This window comes from Lithobates pipiens, unplaced genomic scaffold (assembly GCF_037356315.1).
Source record: "Lithobates pipiens isolate NorthernLeopardFrog02 unplaced genomic scaffold, aLitPip1_a1.2 Scaffold_13, whole genome shotgun sequence".
NCBI classification, from domain to species: domain Eukaryota; kingdom Metazoa; phylum Chordata; class Amphibia; order Anura; family Ranidae; genus Lithobates; species Lithobates pipiens.
In genome coordinates, this window is record NW_027507718.1 from 477,071,199 (window position 1) to 477,080,882 (window position 9,684).

The window sequence follows — 9,684 nt, forward strand, 5'->3', positions numbered from 1 at the left end:
GTAAGCTTATTTTCTAAAACAATTAAATTACAATATTGTGATTTGTGTAGCAATTGTATATTTATATATATATATATATATATATATATATATATATATATATATATACAGTGGTGTGAAAAAGTGTTTGCCCCCTTCCTCATTTCCTGTTCCTTTGCATGTTTGTCACACTTAAGTGTTTCGGAACATCAAACCAATTTAAACAATAGTCAAGGACAACACAAGTAAACACAAAATGCAATTTGTAAATGAAGGTGTTTATTATTAAAGGTGAAAAAAAATCCAAACCATCATGGCCCTGTGTGAAAAAGTGATTGCCCCTTGTTAAAACATACTATAACTGTGGTTGTCCACACCTGAGTTCAATTTCTCTAGCCACACCCAGGCCTGATTATTGCCACACCTGTTCACAATCAAGGCATCACTTAAATAGGAGCTGCTTGACACAGTAAGGTCCACCAGAAGATCCTTAAAAGCTACACATCATGCCGAGACCCAAAGAAATTCAGGAACAATTGAGAAAGAAAGTAATTGAGATCTATCAGTCTGGAAAGGGTTATAAAGCCATTTCCAAAGCTTTGGGAATCCAGCGAACCACAGTGAGAGCCATTATCCACAAATGGCGAAGACATGGAACAGTGGTGAACCTTCCCAGGAGTGGCCGGCCGCCCAAAATTACCCCAAGAGCGCAGCGACGACTCATCCAAGAGGTCACAAAAGACCCCACAACAACGTCCAAGGAACTGCAGGCCTCACTTGCCTCAGTTAAGGTCAGCGTTCATGCCTCCACCATCAGGAAAAGACTGGGCAAAAATGGCCTGCATGGCAGAGTTCCAAGGAGAAAACCACTGCTGAGCAAAAAGAACATCAAAGCTCGTCTCAATTTCTCCACAACACATCTTGATGATCCCCAAGACTTTTGGGACAACATTCTGTGGACCGATGAGACAAAAGTGGAACTCTTTGGAAGGTGTGTGTCCAAGTATATCTGGCGTAGAAGGAACACTGCATTTCATAAAAAGAACATTATACCAACAGCAAAATATGGTGGTGGTAGTGTGATGGTCTGGGGCTGTTTTGCTGCTTCAGGACCTGGAAGTCTTGCCGTGATAAAAGGAACTATGAATTCTGCTGTCTACCAAGAGATCCTGAAGGAGAATGTCCGACCATCTGTTCGTGTACTCAAGCTGAAACGAACTTGGGTTCTGCAGCAGGACAATGATCCTAAACACACCAGCAAGTCAACCACCGAATGGCTGAAGAAAAACAAAATGAAGACTTTGGAGTGGCCTAGCCAAAGTCCTGACCTGAATCCTATTGAGATGTTGTGGTATGACCTTAAAAAGGCCGTTCATGCTCGAAAACCCTCTAATGTAACTGAATTAGGACAATTCTGCAAAGATGAGTGGGCCAAAATTCCTCCAGAACGCTGTAAAAGCCTCATTGCACGTTATCGCAAACGCTTGGTTGCAGTTGTTGCTGCTAAGGGTGGCCCAACCAGTTATTAGGTTTAGGGGGCAATCACTTTTTCACACAGGGCCATGATGGTTTGGATTTTTTTTCACCTTTAATAATAAACACCTTCATTTACAAATTGCATTTTGTGTTTACTTGTGTTGTCCTTGACTATTGTTTAAATTGGTTTGATGTTCCGAAACACTTAAGTGTGACAAACATGCAAAGGAACAGGAAATGAGGAAGGGGGCAAACACTTTTTCACACCACTGTATATATATATATATATATATATATATATATAAAATATTATTTGTATTTATTTTTTTGCTATATTTTTTCCCATGAAAGTGGACTTAAAGGTTTTGAAAGGTGACAGTATAGGAACAATTAAAAAAAAATGTTTAGTCTCTCTAACCAGAATACATTTTTTTTTCTTCTGGTATCACTATTTATGCAGGCCCATTTTTTAATATAAATTATTTTATAATATAAGAAAATATAGCCAATAAATATCGGAGACTGCATACTGTTGTTTTAGTCACCTATATAAACTTTACATTTTATGACTTTTAAAAAAAAAAAAAATTAACAATGGACAATGGAAAATTATATATATTTTTTTTATAAGAGAGAGAACACGGTTAAATAATGGAAAACAGTTTTATTCACAAAGATCTTCCTTATCACCACACTCACTCGCCCCAGCTGTCCAGAACCACCATAAGGTCATGTATTCCTAAACTTCACACCTAAGAAAATATCTTTAAAAAAAGAAAAAAAGGTTGAAAAGTTTTAGTATATATGTCCTCTCTAAGTTTTGAGTTCTTTTTCATGGTTTATACATACAGTTATGAAGCGGTTAAAGATTTTTTTTTTCATGTATTTTTCAGGGTAGCCTCAGTGGCACCAACATCCTGGTTATCTGCAAAATGATTTCTGACAGAAATGTTGTAACAGCTGGCTGTAACGATATTGGATAACCCACAAAATGTTCTGAAGATCCATCTTCCTCCATGTAACAAGCTAAATGACTTGATAAGACAAGCACTGTGACCAATTAGAGGATTTACCTAGTAAGGTATACTGGAAGTTTCTTTGCAGACCACTGCTGTAGGTCTGCAGTGACATTTTCTAATTATTTTAGCTCTTGGTAAAAGGTCCTCTCTCTGAAACAATATTGGAAGGAACACACTGCTAACAAGAGCAAAAAGGGTGCTGCTCACCCCTATAAATCAGAAAAATAAAACGAATTCCCCCACCAACGGGATTTTTAGGCAGCAATAAACAGTAAGCGTAGCATACTATATAAAAAAGATTACTTTATTGTGTGGTAAAAACATGAGCTTCACCCAGGTATTTAAAATAAAAAGGTATAAATAGAACCAAACTTGTACATACAAAAATTACAATGACAATTGGGCATACACTAAGCAGACCTAACTATAAATATACTGTATAAGATTAGTAACAGCAAAAATAAATTTATAGTTCTAACGCGTTTCAACCACTAGGGTCTTCTTCAGAGAAAGTCTGTTGATAGAGAGACAAGATACAACTTAATAAATCTATCGAATAGGATTAGTATTAAACATATTCTAGATTTGTCAGTGTAATTACCCAGTATGGCATTGCCGAGAGGTTCATACAAATTATAGTGCTTAATGGTGGAGTTTACCCAGGTTCATGCTTAGACGTCCTTCACAAGTTACAAAAGATATATGGTCCATGCATCTCGCCACAGAATCCAGCAGTGGGGTGAGGGTCGGAAGCCCAGAGGCGCGGCTCACGAGCGGTCACACGACAAAACCCTATGCCCCACAAAGGTTGTAGGGAATAGGTGCAAGCGTAGGCAGCCTGCCTGTATGGTAAGTCACGCCTGTGATGAAAATCCCAACATAGTCGCAATTAGACATATATATTTATATATTTGTTTTTTATATTCTATATTATATATATATAGACCCACATATGGGGTATGGAGATATCTTATATATGATTTGTGTGCATATAAAGGGAATATCCCCAGATATCTGTATTCACATCCAAAAAAAAAAAAAAAAAAAAAAAAAAAGGGGGGGGGGGGGGGGAAAGGGGAGGGAAGGGGGGGAAAGAAAAACAAAACTCAAAAGGCAAACACGTATTAAAAAGAAGGAACAGAAACAACAAACGTGGTTGAAATCAAAAGAAAACAAACGTGAGATGACATATGGTAGGAATAGTGTGTGTGATGACAACCCGATATTGGGTGACTGGAGTGAATAAGTGAGTGAATGATGTGCAGGTGAAGTGAATAATGAGGTGAGAAGTGTGGGTGTTGGTGTGATGAAAAGAATTAGAGGGATAACATATTAGGAAATCAGAGTGACAATGGGAGGAGTGCATAGGGGTGCTAGTGACGGATAGAGGTAAAAATGAAAATGCATGGAAATGCTAATGTTGAACTGGTGAAAGGTGACAAAAAAAAAAAAACCCTTCAGATGTGATAAACCATGTTTATACTGAAAGTGATAACAGTTACCTGGATAGCTGGGCTGAACAAAAGATTCATGCATCTCGCCACAGAATCCAGCAGTGGGGTGAGGGTCGGAAGCCCAGAGGCGCGGCTCACGAGCGGTCACACGACAAAACCCTATGCCCCACAAAGGTTGTAGGGAATAGGTGCAAGCGTAGGCAGCCTGCCTGTATGGTAAGTCACGCCTGTGATGAAAATCCCAACATAGTCGCAATTAGACATATATATTTATATATTTGTTTTTTATATTCTATATTATATATATATAGACCCACATATGGGGTATGGAGATATCTTATATATGATTTGTGTGCATATAAAGGGAATATCCCCAGATATCTGTATTCACATCCAAAAAAAAAAAAAAAAAAAAAAAAAAAAGGGGGGGGGGGGGGGGGGAAAGGGGAGGGAAGGGGGGGAAAGAAAAACAAAACTCAAAAGGCAAACACGTATTAAAAAGAAGGAACAGAAACAACAAACGTGGTTGAAATCAAAAGAAAACAAACGTGAGATGACATATGGTAGGAATAGTGTGTGTGATGACAACCCGATATTGGGTGACTGGAGTGAATAAGTGAGTGAATGATGTGCAGGTGAAGTGAATAATGAGGTGAGAAGTGTGGGTGTTGGTGTGATGAAAAGAATTAGAGGGATAACATATTAGGAAATCAGAGTGACAATGGGAGGAGTGCATAGGGGTGCTAGTGACGGATAGAGGTAAAAATGAAAATGCATGGAAATGCTAATGTTGAACTGGTGAAAGGTGACAAAAAAAAAAAAAAAAAATAAAACCCTTCAGATGTGATAAACCATGTTTATACTGAAAGTGATAACAGTTACCTGGATAGCTGGGCTGAACAAAAGATTCCCAAAATGGAAAAGGGGAGACAGCAGCTGGGAAACTATCCCGGGAAGAGTGCCAGATACGGTCAATAACTCCTAGTCCATAGGGGCACCCCCATCTAAGAATAAATAGAATGATAAAGCGAGCTAGCTGTTAGAAAAGCTAGTTTTTCAGAAGTTTATTTAAGTAAAATGGGGGCATGTCAGCCAGGTTAGCAAATAATCAAACTTACCAACCAGGGATTCAAAGGTACGAGAGTCCTTGTTTGTGTACAGGAGCTGATGTTTGCTGCCAAGTGTACTGTGTTATATAGTGCCCCGGGATTGCATCACAGGCATAGCCGCCCACCCATTGGCTGGTACCGCCTATTATTGCTTGGCCGCCTAAACAGGTCGACCTCGTGTGAACGCCCCGGCGTCCCGGAAGGTCGTAAAGCGACCCCGAAACGACGTCACTTCCGACGCAAATGCACGACGTGATTGCGTCACGTCCGTCCGTACGAAGGGTCAGACGAACGTGAGGCACGTCCGGAAGTGTTCAGGGACGCCACCGACAAGGAAATACGTGTCTCCAATGGCTGGGCGGGACCAGCCCGCACCAGTCATATAGGGAGACATCTGTGGAGAGAGCCCTGCATGTGCACAGACAGGGGTCCCTCCTACCCTTGTCGGGGAGTCGCGCAAAAGAGGCAAACAGCCCCCCACACACCACCTCCTCCACATAAAAGCGGAAGGGCATTGAAAGCAATGTGCGGAGGGACCATAAAAGTGGGGGACAAGCATAAACCCGGGTCAGGTCAATGTGGGGATATGTCGCTACTGTCCAATACCTCCCCTGGCCCCCAGAACAGGGATGGGATAAAGGTGTGTGGGTAGAAGGCGGGGAGGAAAAAAAAAAAAAAAAAAAAAAAAAAAAAAAAAAAAAAAGGGGGGGGGGGGGGGGAAAGGGACAGGCGACCGATCCTAACACACCATTAGCTAAAAGAAGCCATTTGCTTAACCAAAGACAAGAATAAAATAACATCTTTTTCAGATTATTACATATACACATATAGCATGCATGTCCCGACGTGAAAACGCACGTCTTTATTCAAGGACAGACAGAGTAAATATATAGCTAAGAGAATATATACAAACAGCAAAAATGAAGTGATAACATAATTATACAATGAATCACAGAAAAATATGGTGTTCAATTGCGAACACTATACCATGGTACCCTGTTAGGTTGTAATCATAATAATTAGAGATTATCAACAATTTATGAGAGGGGCATGGTCAGGAGGTGTTCCTAGACACTTACTAAAGAGTTAGAGAGGAGAAAAAGAGGGAACATAAAGGAGAACGGGCTCACAAAGAAAGGGGGCAGGTACACCCGGTTTCTACTGTGTCCTCCCTAAGGAGAACCCCTTTAGGAAGGGAGCAAAAGAGACCGATTCGTTCAGGCCTGGGAAAGAGGTGAGCATTCCTAGTGTGCAGGCTCTTTAACAACAGCCTGCGTGCAAAGAGTTGTATGTCTGTGATAGTCCCAAAGGGATCACAGTTTTCTTGTGGGCAAAATGTTAAACCACGCGCCAGAACCGCAGTTTCCACTGGTGATAGCGCGTAGGACGAAAGGTTGATCACACTGAAGGATTCGCTTGGATCCGTGTGACAAATGCGTCCAAGTTTCCTACTCCCTTGTTTAGTCGGGGTGAGGGAAATCCCCGCTTCGGGTTTAAAGAGTTCTGACCAGTTTCCAAATCGGATACATGGTTTTCCCTATTCTTGCCACTGCTTATCCCATTAGTGTTGGTGACGTCAGCCTTCTGGCTAACTTCCATAGATGATAGCATGATTTCCCTTCCTCTCTCATTACATGTCCCATTGCTGCAGACGGGGTCGGCCATCTCATCAAAATATGTGTATGGGGGGTCTAATGGTGCCAACACGGCATGTGATATAGCTTGCAATTCCTTATATGTACTTGAACTTTCTGTTGGAATGTTGTCAGTGATACGTTTTTTACTATTTCCTTCCGGGGAATCCTTATTGCTTCTATTTCTTTTAAATTTACCCCGAGGTTTCTGCATAGATTTAGCTCCTTCATTGGAGTTGGGCATGGCTTTAGATTTAGTGGTATTTCTTGTAGCGGGATGCACTTTCCCACTAGTATTATTATGAGATGGTATATTCGTATTCCATTTGTATGCCCGTCCTTCTGAGAAGGCAAACTTGTCCCTCCAATATTTGGCCTCCTTCTCTCTGAAACAAGAGCTCCATCTAATGGTCTTCTTTTATAGATGCAATCCATGGTTCGTGGAATAATGTACCGTGGGACTAAATTACGCACCTAAAACCCACAGAAAAGCCTCATAAAACCTTAAATAAAAGAATAAATAAATACAGCACTGAAAAGTGGAAGAAAATAGTAGTTGTGACACATTTGGTAATTTACCAAGAAAATATAAATATAACATTATGAAGCAATATTGTGTTTGTGATACCCGTACAGTCGTATCCTACCCTTATGCCACATACACACAACCGGACTATCCGGCAGAAAAGGTCAGACGGAATAATTTCATTGGAAATTCCGGTCGTGTGTGGGCTTCAGCTGACTTTTTTTTCAAAACACCTGATGGACCTAGAAATAGAACATGTTTTAAATCTTTCCGAATCAATTCCTATCGAGAAAACATGTGTGCTAGTCCAACGGACCAAATACAATGCAAGGGCAGCTATTGGCTACTGGCTATTGAACTTCCTTTTCTAGTCCCGTTGTATGTTATCACGTTAGAAAATAACAGAATTGGTGTGATTGTGTGTAGGAAAGTCCGTTCGGTCGGAACTCCGTTGGAAACTCCATCGGAAAGACCGTCAGAATTTATTCTGAGGGAAAGTCCGGTCGTGTGTACGCAGCATCAGGGGCAGATCCAGGGGGGGCAACAGGACAATTGCCCCCTCTGAGAATGCGAATGAGTGGGCGGGCAGGTGTCGCCATGGGTGAGAGAGCCGGCGGGCTGCTCCACGGCTGAGAGCACGGGCGGCTCCATTGAGAGACAGTGGGTGGCTCAGCTCACTGACAGTGTGTGAGCAGCTGCTGGCCAATCAGGGAGCCGGTGGGCGGGCAAGCAGAGAGAAGACATCATCTCTCACTGCCTGGCACCTGCCCTGCATCCCTGCAGTACCGCCCTCACTGTGCAGTGTGCAGGCAGCCGCGGCAGCAGAGAGATCACTGCATCTCTCTGCTGCTTGACTGGTAATCTGCTGCCTGGGACAGAGCAAGAGACAATCTGCATCATGTGGCATGGGATGTGGCAAGTGACAATCTGCATCATGTGGCATGGGACATGGCAAGTGACAATCTGCATCTGGTGACAGGCGACGTGGCGAGTGACAATCCGCAACATGTGGCAGGTGACAGTGGCAGGTGACAAGCTCGGGGCTCCCACTGATTCTGCATTATGGTAAGTTGAACCATTAGATTTTTTATAACAATGTAATAATAGGAATGGGCTTCAACAATCCTGACACCATAACAACCATGGCGCCGTGATGATTGAAGCGCCAATACCAGCCATTTCCCTGATAAATTTACCCCAAAAAAACAAATTTTCTGGCAGCACCCCTCCCGAGACTAGGCTGGATCCACCCCTGCGCAGCATTAGTGTTTCTACAGGCCAGCTCTTTGGACGCCATGTCTGAGGTGATTGGGAGCCTTATCCATAGAATTTCCTTGGTCATTTTTTATGTGGTCACCAGATCTTTCCTCAACCCTCCCCAATTGCTTTAGCCAATTTTTACATACTAAGGCCAAGTTATGCCGCGTACACACGATCAAACAAGCGGGTGGAAATGTCGGACAATCCCCCCCGTGTGTAGCCTTCGGCATACTTTTTTGACCCGAAAGTACGGCGGACTTAGAATGTAGTTTTACACTCCAATCTTCCCACCGGACTCGCATTTCGGCGGACAATCCGGCCGTGTGTATACCAGTCCGCCGTACTTTTGAAATGAACGGACTTTTCCCGCCCGGAGAAAAGTCCGCTCATTTCAAGCGGGTCTCCAGGTAGGCGGGGCCCGCGAAGGATACGTCGCTGGCCCCACCGCCTGGTATGGACTTAAAGGGGAACCCCAACGCCGAAAAAAATCGGCGTGGGGGTCCCCCCAGGTCCACATCAGACCCTTGTCCGAGCACGCTACCCGGCCAGCCAGGAAAGGGGGGGCGAGCGAGCGCCCCTCCCTCCTGAGCCGTACCAGGCCGTACCAGGCCGCGTGCCCTCAACATGGGGGGTGCCTTGGGGAAGGGGGGGGCACGCCCCCCACCCCAAAGCACCTTGTCCCCATGTTGATGAGGACAAGGGCCTCTTCCCGACAACCCTGGCCATTGGTTGTCGGGGTCTGCGGGCGGGGGGCTTATCGGAGTTGGTTGATGTCACATGGGTTGGTGTCACATGGTGACCCCGCCCCCTTGCGATGTCACAGTCCCGGAGGATGCTGGGACTGTCGCCATGTGACATCAACCCATGTGACACCAACCCATGTGACATCAACCCACGTGACACCGCCCCTTGTCCCTATATAAGTCGCAGCGCAGCGCGTCCCTGGCATTTCGGCCGGAGAGAACGTCGAGTCAACATCTCCAGGAGAAGAAGAAGAAGAAGAAGAAGAACGGAAGGCGGCGGCGGCGGCGGCGGCGACAGAAGACCGGGCCACCACCTGTAAAAGAGCTATAAGAAGGCGCGGTGGCCCGGAAGTTGGAAGAAGAGGCCGCGGCGACGAAGAAGAATGCCGGGCTCCTCCGCTAGTAAAAGAGCTACAAGAAGATAGCGGAGGAGTCCGGCGAGAAGACCCCCGAAGACGGAAGACCCCCGGAGCTGTGCAATAAA

General features: G+C 44.0%; 1 long non-coding RNA gene across 1 annotated transcript; it reads right to left on the reverse strand.

Moving 5' to 3' along the window:
- Positions 1-4,009: 4,009 nt before the first annotated feature.
- Positions 4,010-5,519, reverse strand: LOC143975489 (uncharacterized). Its single transcript, XR_013272382.1, has 3 exons — positions 5,047-5,519; positions 4,811-4,932; positions 4,010-4,155 (listed from the first exon to the last, which is right to left on the reverse strand). It is a non-coding gene; the product is annotated as an uncharacterized LOC143975489 (long non-coding RNA).
- Positions 5,520-9,684: the final 4,165 nt, after the last annotated feature.